Source organism: Garra rufa, chromosome 4, assembly GCF_049309525.1.
Source record: "Garra rufa chromosome 4, GarRuf1.0, whole genome shotgun sequence".
Classification (NCBI taxonomy): Eukaryota; Metazoa; Chordata; class Actinopteri; order Cypriniformes; family Cyprinidae; genus Garra; species Garra rufa.
The window spans coordinates 48,344,782-48,369,517 of NC_133364.1; the positions used below are offsets into that span (position 1 = coordinate 48,344,782).

The following is a 24,736-nucleotide window of genomic DNA, read 5'->3' on the forward strand; positions in this document are numbered from 1 at the left end:
GGAAATCGATTCATCACGTCTCTTCTGCATGGAACTAATCACTTCTGCACATCTTCACCAAAACTGTCCTGTCCGACCTCCACACCCGATGGTGAGTACTATTCATTCAGAAATAGACACGGCTCAACTTACACTACTTCCTGTAACCGTTCATATTGCTGAACGTACCATCTCTCTCTCTGCTTTGGTTGACTCAGGCGCCTCTGGCAACTTCATCGTGAAAGAATGTCTAGATCTTCTTCACCTCCGGCCACAACGTCATCATCCTGAGTTTTCAGTGAAAACCAACCAAGGAAAGCCACTCGGACGTGGGAGGATTTACCATTCTTCACCTACTGTCACATTGCAGATTCGATTATTTCATCAGGAAAGGATAAAATTTCTGATACTGGAGGATTCTACCGTGGACATCATTCTGGGCCGTCCCTGGTTACATCTCCACCATCCCGAACTCCACTGGGATCCGTGCGACATTATTGGATGGAGTAAGCATTGGATCAAGAACTGTATTTCTGAATTACCACAACCTACCTCTTTTCCCATCTCCATAGCATCCACGAAGATTGAGAGTCCGGACATTCACGATCCCACTGAGATCCCAGCGGAGTATTTGGATTATCAGGACGTGTTCAGTAAGCAAGCTGCCACCCATCTTCCTCCTCATCGGCCATGGGACTGTGCTATCGATCTGCTACCTGGTGCTCAACTACCCAAGTATATATATATATATCCCCTGTCCAACCCGGAGCGCCAGGCGATGGAGGAATACATCAGGGAAGCTCTTGCTCAGGGATTTATCAGACCATCCACCTCTCCGGGCCGCTTCCAGCTTCTTCTTCGTGGGTAAGAAGGATGGAGGTCTCCATCCATGCATCGATTACAGACAGCTCAATTACCAGATTTTGCAACAACCATACCCACTTCCACTTGTCCCTGCCACCCTCGAGGAACTCCGTGGTGCTCACATTTTTACTAAGATGGACCTGCGGAGTGCTTATAACCTTGTTCGTATTCATGAGGAAGACGAGTGGAAGACAGCCTTTATAACACCTACAGGCCACTATGAATATCTGGTCATGCCATATGATCAGTCCCTCTGTCTTCCAAACATTTAAGAAAGAGGTGTTCCAGGAATTCTTACATCTATTCGTTGTGGTCTACATAGATGATATTCTGATTTATTCCCGGAACATGGCAGAACATCGCCAGCACATCGCCAGCACATCCGTCAGGTCCTCCAGGTTTTGCGTCACCATCACCTCTATCTGAAGCTAGAAAAATGTGAGTTCCATCAATCCTCAGTGCAGTTCCTGGGCTACAACATCAGCCCCGAGGGTGTGCAGATGGATCAGGGAAAAGTACTCACAAACTGGTACCATCAAAGAACTGCAAAGGTTTCTGGGATTCACCAACTTCTATCGAAGATTTATCCATAACTACAGTTTCATCACCGCTCCGCTGACCTCCCTCCTACATGGCCAACCCAAACATCTCGGCTGGAACACCTCTGCCCACGAAGCCTTCCAGAAGTTAAAGGAAATCTTCAGCACTGCTCCTCTGTTACGCCATTCGAACCCAGAAAAAACATTTGTGGTAGAAGTCGATGCTTCTTCTGTGGGAGTTGGAGCAGTGCTGTCACAAGCGGCCGAAGATTCCACTATCCTCCATCCCTGTGCCTATTTCTCCAAGAATCTGTCTCCGGCGGAGCAGAACTATGACATCGGCAACCGAGAGCTACTCGCCATCAAGCTCGCCTTGGAAGAGTGGCGGCACTGGTTGGAGGGGGCTAAACGTCCTTTTCTGATCATCACAGACCACAAGAACCTTCAATATCTCCGGGAAGCAAAACGTCTTAACCCCAGACAAGCTTGGTGGGCTCTATTTTTCACACGATTTCTATTCAAGATTACCTACCGCCCAGGCTCCAAGAACATACCTGCTGACGCTCTATCCAGACAATTTCCAAACGAAGACCCCTCCGACCCTGAGCCCATCATTCCACCTCATCTGTTCGTTAGCCCCATCCAATGGGATATTTACACCTGGATCCAACAAGCCACTCTCCAAGAGCCAGCTCCGCCGGATTGTCCAGAAGGTAAAATCTACGTACCCAGCTCCCAGCGTCAACACCTTCTGGACACAGCTCATCAGTCTCCGGGCTCTGGACATCCAGGTAGCAGATGGACCCTCTCGCTCCTACAGTCTTGTTACTGGTGGTCCAGTATGACCCAGGATGTCATCAGGTACGTCCAAAGCTGCTCAGTCTGTGCCACATCTAACTCTCCACGTCATTTACCCACAGGAAAGCTGGTTCCACTCCCCATCCCACAGAAACCCTGGTCTCACCTCGGGGTAGACTTCGTGACGGACCTCCCAGACTCTGAGGGCAAATCCTGCAAACTAATACTTCTGCCCAGACTACCTATGGCCATGGACAACGGCGAGATCCTATTCCAGCACTTCTTCCGTCACTTTGGTCTCCCCGAGGAGATTGTCTCAGACCGGGGTCCACAATTCATATCACGTGTCTGGAAAGCATTCTTTAAATCTCTTGATATTTCTGTCAATCTCTCATCAGGGTACCACCCGCAGACCAATGGCCAGACTTGGAGGAAGATCCAGGAGCTTGGACGTTACCTCTGGTCATACTGTTCCAAGGACCAACACAGCTGGAGCAGGTTCCTCCCGTGGGCCTGGTACGCGCAAAACTCTCTCCGCCATGACACTACAGGATTAACACCTTTCCAGTGCGTACTCAGTTTTCAGCCTCCGCTGTTCCCCTGGACGGAGGAACCCTCAGACGTTTCAGCTGTTGTCTACTGGTTTCGAGAGAGTGTGGGACTCAGCTCATCGTCATCTTCAAAAAGCCATCCGTAGACACCAGAAGGAGAGCCACTCCACAATACCACCCTGGGGACAAGGTATGGCGAAGGACATACGGTTGAGGTTACCTTGTCGTAAACTGAGTCCCCGCTACATTTGTCCGTTCGAGATCCTGAGGCAGATTAAGGAAGTGACATACCAGCTGCAGCTTCCTCCCAGGTACAGAATTCACCCCACCTTTCACGTGTCACTTCTAAAACCTTATTTTCCCTCTGCCACCACTGGACACCACTGGAGCTGAAGCTGGACCTCCTCCTCCTGAGTTCCTGGATCAACCCTCCGTGTACACTGTTCATGAGATCCTGGATTCCCGACGTCGAGGAGGGCGTCTAGAATATCTGGTCGAATGGGAGGGGTACGTCCCGGAAGAGAGATCCTGGGCGGCCAGAGATGACGTTCTCGATCTGCAATTCCTCACAGATTTCCACCAAAGCCACCCAGACTGCCCTGCCCCTCGTGGTCGAGGCCGTCCTCGACGTCGTGTGAGGGCGTCAGGAGCCGCCCCTGGAGGAGGGGGTAATGTCAGGCATTTACCTCAGTCACCCCTGCAAACCACACCTCCTGAGACTCCACCCATCCGCTCCAACTCACCTGATTACTAATTACTCACCTGATCCCAATCACAATCACCCTATTTATACCCGGACTGTTCACAAACACTTTGTCTGGTCTACGGTGCACATGCTCTGCGTTCCTGCCAGACCCATCCTTTTGGGGTACAGATACTCCCAGAAAAAGAGGGAACAATGCCAATTGTTCAATTTTATTTTGGGAAGAGCTAAGATGGCCATATACATGAGTAGACGAAAAAAGATAGAAGGTTCCTTGGATGTCGATGTTGTGTGTATTGTATTATGTTAAAATGTTAAAAGAAAAAAAAATTTTTTAATTATAATATATAGGTGAGTGATCTAGAATTTTTTTTTTCTTTGAGAATTGCTGATTGTTTTATGTTTGTATAATTGTAATAAAGTATTTGTAAAATCTCATATCTCTCTCTCTCTCTCTCTTTCTGTGTGTAATAACCTCATTATTAACTGCATTAGTCTGCTATTAACGGCTCAGTCCGCCGTTATAAGCTCTAAAATGACGTTTTGGAATTAACAACGGAGACGTGGGATGATATGTATCAGAAGTTATTCCTACACCGAAAGACCAAAAAACCAAAAACCAAAAACCAAAAACCTGACAAATATCTTGAAATAAATAATCTGAACAATGTCTTGAGGTATGGTAACCATAGTATAAGCAGAATAACTGACCCCAGTCCATTAAAATATTAGAAAATAATGCACACCCAATGTGTAACGAGTGTCACCACTTTAAGTGTGCATTCTTTTCTAAAAGTTTAACAGCCTATTGTCAATTATTCCTATTGTATTGTGTAGGAATAAGTGTAGTATGCTACTAACATGCTAGTAAAGTAGTACAGTGGGGTGAGGGGGATTAATTTATTATCAAGTAAAATCTACTATCTATTTAATTTAGAAGTTGTGTGTAAAATAAATGTATAGTTCAGTCACTAAACTCTGGATTGTGCAGGCTGACAGTTATTAATGTAACTGATGATATTCACAGTGTTAAACGACTTGGCACAAGCTGATTGGTTCATGTTGTATCAAGATGGCGCTGCGACAATGACAATTAAGATGGCAATCAAGACAATCATGACAATCAAGATGTCGCCGCGGTTGGTAGCCTCTGTGCTTAGCTCTCCAGTTTTTTTAGTGTGAAGCTGTCACGGATTGGCCAGGCTCTAACACCAGTCACACCCAGCGATCACAATCACCAGCCTACTGATGAGCACCACCTGCACCCAATCATCACACAACCTACTTATACACACACACCACAGTTCAGTCATTGTCCGGGCACGTTGATACTACACGGACTCATTGTGTCTCTCGTCTTCGAAGCCACAATCTATACTTACCTTCAAGTACTTACCTGTCTCTCTTGTGTTCCAGTTTTGTGTTTCCTGTGTCTCCAGCCCAATCTGCGGTGTGTGCTCATCCGCGTCTCGTCCAGACACATTCCCTGCAAAAGAAAGACCAGTTAAATCATCGGCTGTGCAACAAGTCACCCAAGACTCTGTCGTCTTTACTCACCTCTCTGGATCTGCTACCATCTTCGCTGTTTCTGCTCTGCTGTGCTATAAATAAACACCTTGAACTGTACTTACCTGTCTTGTGTGTCTGTGTGCATAACAGATGCCCGGACCGAGACAACAGACAGCATGAGCACAACGGATCCATTCCAAGAGCTGGTAGATGCTCTCATGAGGGCTCTCCAGCGATCTCCAGTCACAGCCACACCTGTCACCACTACCGGATCGTCACCATCACCGAGCACTTCTTCTACAGTTCCTTCCAGTCCCATGGCCAGACCGGCGCCCTACTCTGGCCGGGCGGATGAGTGCAATGGATTTCTACTTCAATGTTCACTGGTATTTGCTATGCAACCCATGTTATATCCCACCGATCAATCCAAAATTGCTTTCATCATTTCATTATTAACAGGAAACGCTCTACAATGGGCAGACACGTTATGGCATCAGAATGGGCCAGCCACACAATCCATCCAAGCTTTCATCGCTCACTTTAAGGAGGTTTTCGGTCAGTCTGACAGTGATATAACAGCAGGAGACCAGTTGTATCATCTAAAACAAGGTACTATGTCCATACAAGAATACTTACTGAAATTCAGAACCCTTGCAGCTGCCAGTGGATGGAACGAGCGGTCACTCATCACTACTTATCGGCTGGGTTTGGAACCGAAACTACGCATGCTACTAGCTGCTTTCGATGATCGAGACGGATTGGAGAAATTTATACAGTTATCCATCAGATGTGCTGACCGAATGAATGCTTATGGACCAGACATTACCGCTGCCACGCCTGCACTCATCCGTCCGCCAGAGAAAATGATCCCTCCAGAACCAGCTCCAGAACCCATGATATTAGAATCCGGAAAATTATCAGCTGCTGAGCGGCAGAGGAGGTTGACCCGGGGTCTCTGTCTATACTGTGGAGCCAGTGGACACCTACGATTGAACTGTCCTTCCAGGCCAACAGTTACCAGGGTGAGTGTATTGCAAATGGATGTTGAGAATTTACACCCTCTGACCACCAATGTACAATTGTTTACTGCCTCGTTTTCGGTGTCTGCCACAGCCCTCCTCGACTCCGGGTCAGCCGGCAATTTCATCTCGGGGTCCCTCTGCCGCCAGCTCAAGCTACGCACTCGTCCCACGACAACCAAGTACAAAATACACTCTATAACAGGAGAATCATTATCCCCTAAACAAGTGCAACGGAAGACAGAGGAAATTCACCTTCAAATTGGCATACTTCACAGAGAGAAGATACAACTACTGGTTCTGGAGGAAGCCACCATCGACATCATCCTAGGGCGCCCATGGCTGGTGAAGCATGATCCCATCCTCTCTTGGGGCTCAGGTGAAGTATTGCAATGGGATGAAAACTGTTTCAAAACATGCTGTCTTGAAGTTCCACGTCCTGTCAAGAAATCCATTCCTGTATATATCTGTATATGTCAGTCGAAATTCCTACAGCCCATCAGTCTGTCAAGATTCCAGATATCTATTCAGAATTCAGCGATGTCTTTTGCCCCAAGAGAGCTTCCCAGCTGCCTCCTCATCGGCCATGGGACTGTGCTATTGACCTGGTTCCCGATGCACCGTTACCTAGAGGGAGGATCTACCCGTTGTCACTTCCCGAGACGAAAGCCATGGAGGATTACATCAAGGAGGCGCTAAATCAGGGGTACATCCGGCCATCCACTTCCCCAGCAGCATCCAGCTTTTTTTTCGTCTCCAAGAAGGATGGAGGTTTGCGGCCATGTATTGATTACAGAGCTCTCAATAAATACACCGTCAAGTTTAAATATCCCCTTCCTCTCGTCCCTGCGGCCCTGGAACAACTCCGTTCAGCACGCATCTTCACGAAGTTGGACCTCCGCAGCGCCTACAATTTGGTAAAGATACGTGAGGGGGACGAGTGGAAGACTGCATTTGTGACCCCTACAGGCCATTATGAATATTTGTTCATGAGCTACGGTTTAGTAAACGCCCCCTCCGTATTCCAAAACTTCATGCATGAAGTGCTCCGGGAATTCCTCCATCGGTCAGTCATAGTGTACATAGACGACATCTTGATCTATTCCCAGAGCGAGGCCGAACATCGCCACCACGTTGCGGAGGTCCTTCAACGACTGAGAGAACAACATCTTTACTTGAAGGCCGAGAAATGTTCATTCCATCAACCAACTGTACAATTCCTCGGATACATCATCGATCACCACGGAGTTCGCATTGACGAGGGGAAGGTGGATGCAGTTGTTTCCTGGCCAGAACCCAAAACCGTAAAAGAATTACAAAGATTCCTGGGATTTGCAAATTTCTGTCGCCGATTCATCAAGAACTACAGTCAGATTACCAGTACTCTCACCAATCTCCTCAAGGGTCATCCTCGAAGTCTCGTCTGGACCACAGAAGCATCTACAGCCTTCAACAAATTAAAACAAGCCTTCACTCAAGCTCCACTTCTCACTCATCCGGACCCCGACCTCCCTTTCGTCGTTGAAGTGGATGCCTCTACCACCGGAGTTGGAGCAGTATTATCCCAACATCACGGTACCCCTGCACGCCTCCTTCCATGTGCTTACTTCTCGAGGAAGCTCACCCCGCCTGAGAAAAATTATGACATCGGAAACCGAGAGCTGTTGGCTTTCAAGCTTGCCTTAGAGGAGTGGCGACATTGGTTGGAGGGAGCTCAACATCCTTTTCAAGTCCTTACTGACCATAAAAACTTGCAATACCTCCGTGATGCCAAGAGACTATGTCCTCGTCAGGCCAGGTGGGCTTTCTTTTTCACCAGATTTCAATTTACCATTTCATATCGCCCCGGATCTAAGAATGCACGTGCTGATGCCCTATCTCGTCTCTTCGAACCTGAGGAAACCACGGACACTCCTATGAACATCATTCCCTCCAAGATCATTGTCAGTCCCATCGAATGGACATCCCCTCCAGCAGTCGCCACTCCTGAACCCAGGACTCAGCCGGGCTGCCCTCCAGGATGCCAATACATTCCACGCTCACAACGGGTAGATCTCATTCATACCGCTCACACCTCTCTAGGTACCAGTCATCCAGGGGCCAACAACACTCTCTCGCTATTGTCCGATCGCTTCTGGTGGCCCAACATGGCAAGGGATGTGAGAAGGTATGTGTTAGGATGCAAGGAATGCGCCATGGCCAAGAGTCCTCGTCACCTTCCTGCGGGGAAACTCCATCCCTTGCCTGTCCCGAACCGTCCCTGGTCACACCTAGGAGTGGATTTCATGACCGATCTTCCACCATCTGAAGGAAAAACCTGCATCTTGGTCATCGTCGACCGCTTCTCCAAGTCTTGTCGCCTCATTCCATTGAAGGGTCTTCCTACCGCATTCGAGACAGCCGAATGTCTATTCAACCAGGTGTTCAAGTACTATGGAATCCCTGAAGATATCGTTTCCGACAGAGGCCCACAATTCATATCCCGTGTATGGAAGGCTTTCTTCAGACTCCTAGGTGTGACCGTAAGCCTCTCGTCCGGATATCATCCGCAAACTAACGGGCAAACCGAGAGGAAAATCCAGGAGGTGGGACGGTTCCTTCGGACATTCTGTCACGGTCACCAGAACTCCTGGAGCCAGTTTCTGGGCTGGGCAGAGTACGCCCAGAACTCCCTGCGGCAACCGTCCACGGGACTCACACCCTTCCAGTGCGTGTTGGGATTTCAACCACCACTTTTCCCGTGGGACGGAGAACCATCAGACGTATCCGCAGTGGACCACTGGTTACGGGAGAGTGAGAGAGTCTGGGACAATGCCCATCACCATCTTCAGAGGGCAGTGCGCAGAGCCAAAACCATCGCGGATCGACGGAGGATTCCAGGTCCTACCTTCACTCCAGGTCAAAAAGTCTGGCTCTCCACCCGGGACATCCGCCTGCGCCTGCCCTCCAGGAAACTCAGTCCCAGATTTGTTGGTCCCTTTACAATCTTGGAACAGGTCAATCCAGTCACATACAAATTACAACTACCACCTCAGTATAGGATTAATCCTACATTCCATGTATCACTTCTCAAACCCTGTCACGCTCATTGATGAATTCCATGCTACTTACCCTAACCATCCTGCACCTTGAGGAAGGGGTAGACCACCTCGACGCCGGAGAGTTCGGCCCCCAGGAGAGGGCCGTGGGGAGGGGGGTAATGTCACGGATTGGCCAGGCTCTAACACCAGTCACACCCAGCGATCACAATCACCAGCCTACTGATGAGCACCACCTGCACCCAATCATCACACAGCCTACTTATACACACACACCGCAGTTCAGTCATTGTCCAGGCACGTTGATACTACACGGACTCATTGTGTCTCTCGTCTTCGAAGCCACAATCTATACTTACCTTCAAGTACTTACCTGTCTCTCTTGTGTTCCAGTTTTGTGTTTCCTGTGTCTCCAGCCCAGTCTGCGGTGTGTGCTCATCCGCGTCTCATCCAGAAACATTCCCTGCAAAAGAAAGACCAGTTAAATCATCGGCTGTGCAACAAGTCACCCAAGACTCTGTCGTCTTTACTCACCTCTCTGGATCTGCTACCATCTTCTCTGTTTCTGCTCTGCTGTGCTATAAATAAACACCTTGAATTGTACTTACCTGTCTTGTGTGTCTGTGTGCATAACAGAAGCTTCATCAGCGTGGATTCAGGATGTCACTGCCAGGCATACATTTGGTTAATCTCTGCTCTCTACCAAACAAAACGGACAAACTCCTTCTGCTCTCCCGGAAAAATAAGGACTTCTCACACTCTGCTGCTCCGTGTTTCTCGGAAACCTGGCTGAACGCTCCTATACCGGACATCGCGATTCATCTACATGGATTCAGCTGTTTAGAGGAGACCACAACGCAGAATCGACGGGGAAATTGCGCGGTGGCGGGACGTGCTTTTACATCAATGAGAGGTGGTGTACAGATGAAACCGTGTTAAAGAAAATATGCTGTTCTGATGTTGAATCGCTTTTCATAAACTGTAAGCCGTTCTATTCGCCACGAGAGTTTTGCTCGTTCATTCTCGTGAATGTGTACATTCAACCATCATTCTTGGGGATTTTAATAGAGCAAATCTCTCCCGTGAACTGCCAAAATACAGACAGCACGTCACATGTCCCACCAGAGACAGTAATATATTGGACCACTGTTACACCACAATAAGGAATGCATATCACTCTGTCCCACGGGCAGCTTTGGGACTCTGATCACTGTCTGGTTCATCTTATACCAACCCACAGGCAAAAACTTAAATCTGCTAAACCTGTAGCAAATTCTGTAAAGAGATGGACCAGTGAAACAGAGCAGGTTTTACAGGCATGTTTTGATCGTATTGATTGGAGTGTTTTTGAAGCTGCTGCCACCGATCTGGACGAGCTTACAGAGACTGTTACTTCATATATCAGTTTCTGTGAGGGTTTATGCATTCCTAACAGGACTCGCTTAACTTACAACAACGACAAACCATGGCTCACTGCAAAACTCAGACAGCTCCGTCATGCCAAAGATGATGCTTATAGGAAAGGGGACAAAGTCTTGTATAAAGAGGCCAAATACATACTGGAAAAGGAGATCAAAGTGGCAAAGAGAAATTATTCCGAAAAGATAAGGAACCAATTTTATTCCAGTGACTCTTCATCAGTGTGGAAAGGTCTAAAACACATTACCAATTACAAGACACCATCCCCCAGCACTATGCAGAATCAGCAACTGGCAGACGATCTGAATGAGTTCTATTGTAGGTTTGAAAAAACACCATTTACACCTCCAACATCACCCCTCTCCCCCACTCCTGCAACTCCCATTCAAATCAGTGAAGATGAGGTGCGCCAGATCTTCAAAAAGAACAAAAGAAGAAAGGCACCAGGCCCTGCCGGTGTGACACCAACCTGTCTGAAAACCTGTGCTGATCAGCTGGCCCCCATTTTCTCACAGATCTTCATTAGGTCTTTGGAGTTGTGTGAAGTCCCGGCCTCTCTGAAATGCTCGGAAATCATCCCCATTCCAAAGAAAACCAAAATAACAGGACTTAACTTGAAAAACTGGTTCTTGCTTATCTGAAGGAAATCACCAGACCCTTACTGGACCCCCTGCAGTTTGCTTATTGAACAAACAGGTCTGTAGATGATGCCGTGAACATGAGTCTACATTTCATCCTGCAATCTGGACAAATCAGGGACTTATGTGAGGATCCTGTTTGTGGACTTCAATTCAGCCTTAAACACTATCATCCCAAACCTCCTCCTGCCCAAACTAAATCAGCTCTCTGTGCCCACGTCGATCTGTCAGTGGATCAACAGCTTCCTGACAGACAGGCAGCAGCTAGTGAGGCTGGGAAAATTCTCATCCAACACCCGTACTATCAGCACTGGCGCCCCTTAGGGTTGCGTCCTCTCCCCACTGCTCTTCTCCCTGTACACTAATGACTGTACCTCCAAAGACCCCTCTGTCAAGCTCCTTAAGTATGCAGACGACACCACACTTATTGGCCTCATTCAGGACGGTGGCGAGTCTGCTTACAGACAGGAGGTAAAAGAGCTGGCTGTCTGGTGCAGTCATAACAACCTGGAGCTCAACATGCTCAAAACTGTGGAGATGATCATAGACTTCAGGAAAAAAAACCCTGCTCTCTCCCCACTCGCCATCATGAACAGCACCGTAAACACAGTGGAGTCATTCAGGTTCCTTGGCAACACCATCACACAGGACCTGAAGTGGGACATTCATATAGACTCCATTGCTAAAAAAGGCCCAGCAGAGGCTGTACTTCCTCCGCCAGCTGAGACAGTTCAACCTGCCACAGGAACTGCGGAAACAGTTTTACTCTGCTATTATTGAACGCGTCCTCTGTACTTCAATTACCATCTGGTTCAGTTCAGCTACCAATTCTGATCTCAGAAAACTACGTCAAATAGTCCGGACTGCTGAACGAATCATTGGTACAACCCACCCTACCCTTCAAGATCTTTACTTATCCAGAGTATGAAAAAGGGCTGCCAAAATTACTCTGGACCCTTCTAATCCAGCACACTCGCTTTTTGAACTGTTACCATCCGGTCGGCGCTACAGAGCACTGAGCACCGAAACAGTTTCTTTCCTCAGGCAATCCATCTCATGAACACTTGATCGTGGAACATACAACACAACACACAACACTATACACTCTTCATTCATTTTTCCGTTATTTATTTAAAGCACATACTTACTTCCATTCAAATGTCTTTGCTATTTTTGCACATTGTCTGTCTTACATACTTGTATATTGTTCTTTTTATAATATGTATCGTCTTGTCACTGTCATTCTGTAGCACTGTGGAGCTTCTGTCACTAAAACAAATTCCTAGTATGTGTAAACATACCGGGCAATAAAGCTCATTCTGATTCTGATTCTGATTGTATAAGCAGCCAATGAGCTTAATACTTTACTTTTAAATGGCTGGTTATCATTCACTTTACAGCATGCTTTCAGAGTTTCTTTTGCTACTAAACAGCTACTAAATAAATTAGCGGCCTCACTTCTTATTTCAGTGCATTTTTGCATTTGTCAGTATTACATATTTCAACTAGAAAACAAACAGTGGTAAAACTACAGAGGTTATTCGAGAGGACTAATTTCTAAGCATGTTGAGTTCATATAACAGCAGCAGAATAAAATGTCAAAGTGTCAGTAAAGTGAATTAGGATTGCCTTATTTGCCCAAAACCAATGTTATGTGATTGGTTTGCAGTGGCGTTTCACAGTTTAATAACCATTTTAGTCAAGGTAAACCCATACAGAAAAAAATTCAAATAACAGACAACATTTTAAAAAATTTAGGCAAAACACCAATTTAAAGCAGTATTACACTTGTTACACAAACTGTTTTTATGCTTAAAGGTGCCATAGAATGGACTACTGCATTTACCTTGGCATAGTTGAATAATAACAGTTCTGTACATAGACATGACATACCATAAGTCTTAAGTTTCCTTCTTCTTATATAATTCTGGCATTTGCAAAATTCCAACATAACACAGACTATAACAATATAGTCTTGGGATCATTAATAGTCACGCCCCCAACATTTGCATAGCTGAATTATGTCACGTATCAGTCGTTCCTCACTCTACTCATCATCACAGATCACCGTCACCTGGATCCAATCACCCGCGTACCTGTCCTCAATCATCCTCTTCACTATAAAGCCACTCTCCACACACCACTCATTGTCCGGGCTCGTTCTAGTGAAAGCGGACTGCTAGTGTCTCTTTGCGAGTCTCACTATCTGGATTACTTACCTTATTGTACTTACCTGATCTCTGTCTCGTTCCAGTCTTCCAAGTTCCAGTCCTCTGTGTCTTCGCAGTTTCCAGTCGTCAGTGGTGTGTGGCCGTAAGCTGACTTCCGCGTCAGCGGAGGGTGGCGGATTCACGAACTCTCAGTACCCCTCCGGCTTTCGTTCTTGGAATCCTCCAGTCTCGCCACCTGTAACAGAAAGGACCTGTTATTCACTTCACGTTTCCACCCGGCTCTGAAATCATCTCTACAAGTCTTACTCTCCATCATGAACTCTCCATTCACCTCCGGCACTGCTGCTTGAATAAATAAAACATCACCTGTATTATACTTACCTTGTTGTCCCGTCTGCTTCAAAACAGGAAGCCCGGACCAATAACAGTCAGCAGCATGTGCAACCACGATCCAGAGCCCAGTCAGCAGCTATCAACCTTCAGCACGGAGCGCCAGCCAGAGCCCGCCGCAGCCGCAGCGCCAAGATCCATCGCATTTAAAGCGACAGAGGACGTCGCGACTGACCAGGTGTGTGAGCCGGCTAGCGTCACCGTGGGGATACTCGTGGAGATCGAGGGCTTGGAGGAAAGCCCCGCCCACACTCCTAACCCTGAGGGTGAGCTGAAACTGCACTGTGGAGGTTACTTTGAGGAATTACTGGAGATATTTGAAGCAGATTTGATTGATTGGTTTGGAGAAATAATTTCCTACCGTCCTGATTCCCCGCTGGTTCCGCCCAGCCGTCCTGATTCCCCGCTGGTTCCGCCCAGCCGTCCTGAGTCCCCGCTGGTTCTGCCCAGCCGTCCTGAATCCCCGCTGGTTCCGCCCAGTCGTCCTGAATCTCCGCCAGTCTCATCCAGCCTTCCAGAGCGCCCTCCAGTGACTGCGCCGCCAGAGCGCCCTCCAGTGACTGCGCCGCCAGAGCGCCCTCCAGTGACCGCTCGCCCAGAGCTAACTCCTTCAGTGTCTCCGCTGGAGACGCCCAGCCCTCCTGAATCTCCGCTGGGGTCGTCCAGCCGTCCAGAGCCCGCTCCTCAAGAGCGCCGTCCAGAGCCCGCTCCTCAAGAGCGCCGTCCAGAGCCCGCTCCTCAAGAGCGCCGTCCAGAGTCTCCGCTGGTGCAATCCAGCCTTCCAGAGTCTTCCCCGGTCTCGTCCAGTTCTCCAGAATCTCCGCTGGTTCCGTCGAATGCTCCAAGATCTCCGAAGTTCCCACCCAGCCTCCCTCTCCCGCCTCCACGCAAGCCAGCCAGTCCTCCAGCCCTGTCTCCGCTGCCGCCCGTCTGTCCCACAGCTCACCCTCAGGCAGCGCCACCTAGGAGTGTGGTTCCATCGTCGGACATCCAGGCTCCAGCTGCGCCAAGGCGGATCATTCCCCAGTCCCTGCCTACATCCTCCGAGTCCTGGACTCCACCTCGGTCCTCCGACCCTTCGGCTCCGCCTTGGCTCCTGGCTCCCTCATCTCCACCGTGGCCCGTCATCCCACCAGCTCCACCGGGCTCCCTCGTCTCTCCGGCTCCGCCTTGGTCAGTCGTTGACCATCCGTCGCCTCAGGACTCCACTCCTCCAGCTTCACCTCGTCATTCCGTCCCTCCGGCTCCGTCAGGCTCCTCCTTCCCTCCAGCTCCGCCTATGTCCTCTGTCGCTCCGGTGTCACTGCGGTCTTCCGGAGCCCCAGCTCTGCCTCGGTCCCCTGAGCCTGCTGCGTCACCTTGGCCCTCCAGACCTGCGGTGTCACCCTGGCTCTCCGTCTGCTCGGCTGCTCCTGGCTCATCTTCTCCAGATGCTTCGTCTCCGTCGCTCGTCCCCAGGGTGTCGTGGGCCAGTTCTCCACCATGGCTCCTCCCTCCCTCGACTCTGCCCTGGGGTGTCATCCTGGCTGGGCTCTGGACCACCATCCGGCTCCTCCTACTCCTGACTGCACTCTGGCTCCTTCCTCCCTCCACTCCACCCTGGTCTCACGTTCCAGATCACATGTCCAGCTCCCTTTCGTCACCTGCTCCACACCCGCCTCCTGAACCCCCACCCTCCCTCCGCTGGTGTATCCATTTCGGCGCGAGGACGCGCCGTTCCGGGAGGGGGGCCATATGTCACGTATCAGTCGTTCCTCACTCTACTCATCATCACAGATCACCGTCACCTGGATCCAATCACCCGCGCACCTGTCCTCAATCATCCTCTTCACAATAAAGCCACTCTCCACACACCACTCATTGCTCGTTCTAGCGAAAGCGGACTGCTAGTGTCTCTTTGCGAGTCTCACTATCTGGATTACTTACCTTATTGTACTTACCTGATCTCTGTCTCGTTCCAGTCTTCCAAGTTCCAGTCCTCTGTGTCTTCGCAGTTTCCAGTCGTCAGTGGTGTGTGGCCGTAAGCTGACTTCCGCGTCAGCGGAGGGGGGCGGATTCATGAACTCTCAGTACCCCTCCGGCTTTCGTTCTTGGAATCCTCCAGTCTCGCCACCTGTAACTGAAAGGACCTGTTATTCACTTCACGTTTCCACCCGGCTCTGAAATCATCTCTACAAGTCTTACTCTCCATCACGAACTCTCCATTCACCTCCGGCACTGCTGCTTGAATAAATAAAACATCACCTGTATTATACTTACCTTGTTGTCCCGTCTGCTTCATAACAAATTATCAGAAGTTCTGTGGGTAGGCTATTGTGAAAAAACAAAGCGAGTCCAATAGCAAAAACAACAGATCACGGAAATATTATACAGGATTATAAATGCAGGGATGGGTTGGTGTCTGTGCTCAGAAAGCACAGACTCCAACCCATCCTTGTGCTCTATGTAGATATCAGAGAACAATTAAAAATATTGTATCAATGTATTCCATGGCACCTTTAAACCCCTTTTCATCTTTGCACACGCTTACACGTGTATTTGTGGCGCACATGTGATGCAGAAGGGAGTATCAAGATGAATGAGCGCTCACTCTTAAAAGGGCTACATCTCTATTTCTCTCATAACATTTGGGTCAGCAATAGTTTAGTTTTTTATGAAAGTCGTATTTACTAATAGTTTAAAGATAACGATTAATGGATGTACATTGCAGCATAATAATAGGGAACTTTAACATTTCTTAATGGTACTGTAAAACAACACCCTTTTTTACCTTGCCAAAAAGCATTTTTTTTCGAGCAAGTTGTTTTGTTGCATACACCTTTAAAAGCTAATGAGCTCTACTCACTCCGTCCCTCTCTTCCGTGGGATGATGAGCTTTTCTCTTAAAGATTGTAAATTTTCATGTTAACTTGCTAACCAGCACGTTATTAGGAAAGGCGATTTGCAAAGATTCATAAAAAAAGGTATACTTACTTCTTCTCTGGGTGAAGCTAGATCACAAATGATCCTCACAAATACAGATGCATTTAGGTAGATAGGGGGTGTGATCCCTTCAAAAACAAATGTAATCCTCTGCGTCTTGAGCGGCTCAGATATCAGGAGTAAATGACTACTGCTATGATCATTATTACATCCAACAACAATACACCTCGATCGTTTAGGAGACATTCTTGTCTACATCTGCTCCAGCTCACTCAGGGCTGTACTGCAATAAAACGACAGTGTCAATGAACAATTGTGCAAGTGTCCTTGGCCTGTGTGATGTGACACTGCCAGGAATCTGTGAATGGCTTAATTTGAGAAAAGTGGAATTATTTTAGGAGATAAAGAAACACTGGGTGGATTTTTATCATTATAGGGGGGTTGTGTACCCCCACTGCCAAAACACATTTTTGTTCAAACATGTAAAAGTGCTTTTCTATCCGTTGGCGTTCTTAATATTCTCCTTGCGATTCCCATAATTAACTCTCTAATGCCACCACTTGTCCAAAATGTTACTCATGTTTATGCTAATATCTTTTGAACCATAAGGCACAGAAGGAAATTTCTTTTGAAACCTTGGCTTATGCCATGTCAATTGAAGTCCCAAATTGATCTGCTGCATAATTATCAGGAGATTTTTTTTTAAAAATGGCTATTTTTGCTTATAACTTCTCAAGGGTTTGGCTAAAAATTGTCCCTGTAGATTTGGTGGAGCATGCTCGAACCACATCCAATTTTCCCATGTAAACCATTTTGGGCATCAGCCATTTTGAATTTTGTTGTAAAATTTTATATTTTACGAATGCATTGACATATCGTTACGAAACTTGGTATGTGTCTTTGGCACCATGCCCTGACAGTACTCAAACAGTTTAGAGGCCCCTTGTGGTCAAAAGTTATAATAACATTTTGAAAAATGCTAATATATTTTTTTTTTTTTCAAAATATTTTTATTAACATTTTGTGCAGATACAACATCTTATGTATGCAAAAGTTAGTAATCCACAGTTCTGCTTTTTGTCTCACCCCCAATCCCCCTAACATCCCGGATACAAAACACAAACAAATAACAATAACACTGTAAGTGTGGTTATTAAATGATACAATAACTGCACAAAGAAAGAATAAAACCAAATAAATAAAATAAAACAATAATAATACTAAATAAACAAAGGTTAATCCTCTTCTGCACTGTCAAGTGACAGATCAATAGTATCAACATAATTCAGTAAAGGCTTCCATGTTTTATAAAAAGTTTTTAAAGACCCTTTTAATGAAAAACGAATTTTTTCCAACTTTAAAGACAAAAGAATTTCTTTTATCCATCTATCATATGAAGGAGGCGACGCATGTTTCCATTTGAGGAGAATAATCCTCCTAGCCAATAGCGTGGTGAAAGCAACAACGTCTTGTGTTGTTGAAGGCAAATTTGGGTTAACAGAAATTCCAAAGAGAGCTGTAAAAGGGTTTGGAGTGGCTGATATGTTAAAGGATTTTTCAAAGGTATCAAATATTTTAGACCAAAACTCTGCCAATCTTGGACAAGACCAAAACATGTGGGTGTGATTTGCTGGAGATTGCTGGCACCTATTGCAAGTGTTACTTCTATCTGGGTATATCTTAGCTAATCTAGCGTTAGTGTAGTGTGCTCGGTGAAGAATCTTGCATTGCATCAAATTGTGTCGGGCACATATAGAGGAAGAGTGTACTAAATCGAGCATATGATCCCACTCTATTTCACTTATAGTGACCCCCAGCTCTAGTTCCCAAGTCTTCTTGAGTGATTCAGAAGAGTCAGAATTTAAAGAGTCTATTGATTCATAAATGACAGAGATTAGCCCTCTTCTGTCTGGGTTAAGAGAAAGAATGGTGTCCATTTTTGAATCAGGATGAAGATTAGGAAACTGAGGAAACTGATTTTGTACAAAATGTCTAATCTGAAAAAAACGAAAAAGATGGGTTTTAGGAAGATTGAATTTTACTGACAATTCTGAAAATGATAAGAATATACCTTTGTCATACAAGTCTTTGATGGTACATAGACCCCTAGAAGACCAGTCACGAAAAACAGAATCAGAACATGAGGGTAGAAAAGATAAATTGTTTACTATAGGTGAAAGAGCTGACGGCCTGATTAACCCAAAATGCTTTCTAAAATTAACCCATATTTTAAGAGTATTGGTCACCACTAAACTGTCTGAGACATTTTTACTCTTTATAGGAAGTTGAGAGCAAATCACTGAATGAAGGGAAAATTTTGAGGATGATGATTCTATTTGGGCCCAAATAGGATATTCAGGGACTCTTGAAGTGTTAGTCCAATACAAAAGCTTGTTAATATTACAGGCCCAGTAATACTGTTGAAAATTTGGTAAGGCAAGGCCCCCTTTCGACTTTGGAAGTTCAAGAACCTTTCTTCTTATCCGAGCATATTTACCGCTCCATAAAAAAGAGTTAGTTGTCTGATTCAAAGTAACAAAAAAAGACTTATTAATATAAATGGGTATTTGTTGAAATAAATATAAGAATTTGGGCAAAATTGTCATTTTAACCAAATTAATACGGCCCATTAGCGATATTGGAAGAGAGGACCATCTCTTTATATCTTCCTTATAAGCATCTAGCAGAGAATTAAATTTTTTACTGAAAATAACTGTGACTGATTTGGTGATGAATACACCTAAATATCTGAATCCTTCCTGAGCCCACTTAAAAGGAAAATATCTTTAGATAATGTCTCGGCTGCTACATTGATTGGGAACAGCTCACTCTTTTGAAGATTTAATTTGTAACCAGAAAATTTGCCAAACAAATCCAAAAATTTGTAAGATTGGAGGTAATGATGATGCGGGGTTTGTTATATATAAGAGAAGATCATCTGCATAGAGCGACAATTTATAAGAGATTCCAAACCGAGTAATGCCTTTAAACCTTTCCTCACTTCGCAGCCAAATGGCCAATGGCTCTATAGCCAATGCAAATAATAGAGGCGAAAGGGGGCAACCCTGGCGTGTACCTCGGCACAAGGGAAAGGTTTTAGAATGTGTTGCATTGGTGTGTACAGATGCAACAGGGGAGGAATATAATAATCGAATCCATGCTATAAAATTTGAGCAGAAACCAAATTTACTTAAAATGTAGAACAAATACTCCCATTCAACCCTGTCGAATGCCTTCTCGGCATCAAGGGATAATATAACCTCGGCATTGTCAGAACTTGAAGACAGGATAGTATTAAAAAGTTTTCTGGTATTATAAAAAGAGTGTCTACCAGTCATGAAGCCTGTCTGGTCAGGGGAAATTACAGCAGGCAGCACTTGTTGAAGGCGAAGGGCAAGGACTTTAGAAAGAATTTTAAAATCCACATTTAATAAAGAAATTGGTCTGTAACTACTGCAGAGCAGCGGATCTTTATCTTTCTTTAGTAATAATGAAATAGATGCCTCAGACATGGTTGTTGGTAGTCGACCAGAGAAAAATGCCTCGTTATATACTCTTTGTAGAATTGGGGCTAAAACAGAAGAGAAAGCCTTAAAAAATTCGATGGTAAAGCCATCAGGGCCAGGAGATTTACCATTTTGAAGTGACTGAATTGCTTCTTGTACTTCCATAGTAGACACAGGCCTGCCCAAATCATTTGTGGAACTATCATTTACGCAAGGGAATATTAGTTGATCAAAGGGGGTTGGATCACTCCATATTTTTGGGTCACATTCTGAAGAATAAAGATCTGTGTAAAATTTTGAAAAAATAGAATTAATTTCCTCTGGGTCAGAAACTATGTCACCCATAGCAGATTTAACTTTGGGGATCAGTCTAGATGCGCGGACAATCCGAGATTGAAATGCAAGTAATTTTCCAGCTTTTTCTCCGAATTCAAAAAAATGTTGCTTGGCACTCAACAGTTGTTTTTCAACTTTATGAGTAAGAAGTAGATTATACTCTGAATGTAGTTGAAGCCGTTTTTTGTAAATTGTGGGTGAAGGGGTCAGAGAATATTGGAGGTCTAACTTAGAAAGTTGGTCTGATATTTCTACCATCCTGACATTCTCAGATCTCCTCAACTGACAGACATATGAAATTATCTGTCCACGCATATAAGACTTAAATGCTTCCCACAACGTGCTACTGCTAACAGAGTTATTGTCATTTATTTTAAAATATAGATTAATATGAGATGTGAGAAAATCTTTGAAATTATTATCAGAAAGTAAATATGAACTAAATCTCCATTGTTTAAGATAAGTCCTGGCTTGTGGGAACAGTAAATCCAAAGAGGTGGGGGCATGATCAGAAATTAATATACTATGGTAGTCACAAGAATTGACAGAGTTCATCATTCTGTTATCCAAAAGAAAGAAATCGATTCGTGAATATGAATGGTGAACGTGTGAAAAAAAAGAGAAGACTTTGCTAGTTGGAAACCTTGATCTCCAGGGATCTGACAGGCCTATCTGTTTGGTATAAGACTCCAAAAGTCTGGCAGAGTTGGATAACGTGGACTGTTTTGAAGAAGACCTGTCCAATATTGTATTTTGAACCAAATTAAAATCTCCCCCTATAATTATATGGTGACTATCAAGATTAGGGAGTACAGAAAAAAAATGAGCAAAGAATGTATCATTGTCCCAATTGGGACCATATATACATGCTAAAACAACTGGGATTGTTTGTAAAATTCCAGACACAATCACATAACGACCATTCGGATCTGAGACCACTGCTTCTGGTTCAAAAGCAACATTCTTATGTACAAGAATCGCTGCCCCTCTTGCCTTGACACCGAATTTGGAGTGAAAACAGTGACTAATCCATGCACTCTTAATGCGAGACACGTCTGGAGTGCGAAGATGCGTTTCTTGTAAAAAAATTACATCTCCTTTAAGGGACTGTAAGTGTGAAAGAACTTTTTTGGTCTTAACAATACTATTTAAACCTTTTACATTCCAAGAAATAAAACGAATATTTATATTTGACCTTGTTGTATTACCAGCCATTTGAATCATGAATATCTACTCTAGGATTCTGAACCATGTGATGCAAAATGCGGATACAGACAGAGGAGGAAAAAAAAAAAAAAAAAAAAAAGAAGAGGGAAAAAAAAAAGGAAAAAGAAAGGAGAAAAAAAAAAAAAAAAAAAAACATCCATAAACATGAAACAGTGCGTTACCCCTTAATCTCCCCTTAAACAATTGAACAATAACTCACGTACCTCTATGGATACCTTACTTCCTTTTTCACTCTAATCTAACCTGCAAACCTTGTGTTTCCCCAGTAACACATTTTAACCCCAAACGCAAAATAATATACATAAATATATTTTTACAGCCCATCGAAAGAAGCGTGTTCTTCAGCCACAAAGCTGGTAGCGTAACAACGCCTATACAATTTTTAGGCAATTCAAAAACAGTGTCTATTAAACCCGAACGGATGCAAAACGTCTGCTAAACAAGACAGAAGAGAAGGGCCTCGTAGAACAGATAACCATAATCTGTATTAAATCAATACAGCTCCCAACTTACATAGTTCCAATAAAATATGTGTCCTTCAGCATACGGTCGCGCCGCTGCTTTACCATTCCAATGCCACAAATGTCAGGTACATCAGATTATTGAGAACCACCGCGTTGAGAATCCAGATACCGCTTGCCTTCCTCCGCCGACGTAAACCATTTGTTGCTCCCTTCTTTGGTTGTTATACGAAGCCTCGCAGGATACAAAAGGGCCGGTTTAAATCCCTGTTTGTACATTTCGGCCATGACTTCACGAAACCGAGCTCGCTGCTCCATTACTTCAGGGCTGTAATCTTCGTAGATTGCGATTGGTTTCCCTTGATATTGTAGTTCGCCCCGCTTTTTACGTGCCTCGCGAATAACTGTATCTTTTAGCTGGTAGCGATGGAAGCGGACCACAACAGCTCTCGGTCTCTCCCCTGGTTTCGGTTTAGTGGTGAGGGATCTGTGCGCCCTATCTAGCTCTGGGGGGGAAGTCAGAATCTGATCGCCAAAAACTTGAAAAAGCAGCTCGGAGAAAAAAGTCGTTGGCCGTGGACCTTCTATCGACTCCGGCACTCCGATGATCCGTATGTTGTTCCGTCTACTCCGCGCTTCCAGATCGGCGGTCTTGGCTTTGAGCTTTGCGTTGCTCTCCGTTAATGCTGCGAGAGAGGTTTCAAGAAGTTCCACACGCTCATCCAGCGACTCCGCATGTGATTCTAGCGTGGTAAGTCTCTGCCCGTGATCGGTAACCGTGGCTTGTAAACAGTCAAGTTTAACTTCTAATGTTGAGATCGCAGCCTTGAACTCGGCTGCTAAGGCCTCTCTATGTTCTTCCAGCAAATCTTTTAAAGCCGCCATGTTCACTTCGCCTGATGTCGCGGACGCCTCGGCTTTCGCGGTGGCTTCTTTCTTAGATGATTTCGACGTTTTACTTGCCATTTTAGTCAGGCACTGTCATTCAAAGGTCGTCTAGTTATTTCTTATAGTTTGTCTGAAAAGATCGATGGGGTAATTGAAGAAATAAACGAAAATTAACGGGGAAGATAGACAAACACGTCTACTCCATTGAACTGCTAACCGGAAGTCTCCGAAAAATGCTAATATTTTGATCAAACATTGATATAAATATAATTCAACATTGATACCAATTATGCCATAATTTGGATGAACTTCCTGTCCACGATTTTGATTAATGTTGAAAACCTATATTTTCGAACCTCTAGACCATTGGTCCGATTATCAACAAATTTGACTCAGATCTTGCTGGCACAAAGTTATGGATTTCATATCAATATGCGAAACAGTTTTAGCTTAACACATCAATTTGCTGAAAAGGCGCAAAACTGCAATGAAGGCTGTATCTCTGGAAAGCTTTGACACACATAACTTTGCATGTGACATTGTCACCTCACACTGACCATGCCACATCAATTTGGTAACAGTGCCACCTATCGGTTAAGAGTGATAAATCATTCATTAATATTTCATATTTATGAAAATTCCATAAATACTAATAACTTTTGATTGCATTAGCCTATTGCAATTAAACTGGTCTCAAAATATTCATTGAGTCATGCCATCAACAAACATACCACACTGAACTTCCTTTCCTCTGTTTTCAATTATGTTGAAAAATTACTTTTCTTACTCCTCCACAACCGTTTGTCTAATTTTCACCAAAATCGAATAAGATCATCTTCAGAATGTGCTGACAAAATGTTATGGATTTGTTATTGATAGTTGAAACCAATTTTCATACAGCACCATTACAAATTTGAGGCATAATGCAAAAATGTCTCTAAAGGCTTTATCTCTGACATACTGAGACCAAACTTTGTGTCTGTAACGTATCTGGTCTTCCCTGTCATCATGAACTCTTGCACCACACTTCATGGACTACAATCCCCATAAGCCACTGCACCAATCACTGCACACATCTGTTCCTCATTTCCCACTGATCTGATTGCTGCAAACACCTGTTTCACATTTACTGACTGCATTTAAGCCACTCTCACACACAGCCACCTTGCGAAGTCTAATTGTTCCAATGGTCATTATTCTAAGCGTGTTTCTCTGGATTGGATTGCCTGTGTATGACTCTGGACTGTGTACCCCGTTTTTGATTCCTGCTGCCTGCCATTTGCGACCACTGCTTGATTATTGAACTGTTTCCCGGATTACCTACGTTGTTCCTGTTTCCTGGCGTTTACTCCTGCTTGTTGACTATTCTAATAAAGCCTTGCAAATGGATCCGCACGTCTCTGACTCCTCCTTGTGACAGAAGACTTCGCCACACCCGGATCCAGCGGCTTTATTCAACCACCAGCATCACAACATGGACCCAGTCGACCAACTTCTGCTCCTCCGACAGGAAGATCTTCCCATTGAGGATTATTTACTACAGTTTCGTAGGTTATCACTTCAAGTACCTTTGTATGATGAAGTATGGCTGAGGGACGTATTCCGCTTTGGACTCAATGAACCCATTAAATCGCTGTTGCCTGGAGGGGAATTTAAGTGTTCGGTGGAGGACTTTATGAATTATGCGTTGGTGTTATGCGGCTCTCCGCTTACTGTGAGAGCTCTAGAAGAGCCACAGCACAAGAGGTCTGCTAGCCCAGAACCACAGCAGCCACACT

General features: G+C 45.1%; 1 protein-coding gene across 1 annotated transcript in view; it reads left to right on the top strand.

The window, feature by feature from the left end:
• LOC141332981 (NACHT, LRR and PYD domains-containing protein 3-like) overlaps positions 1-24,736 on the top strand; it is an 84,044-nt gene that overhangs the window by 31,385 nt on the left and 27,923 nt on the right. The gene's annotated exons all lie outside the window — the stretch shown is intronic.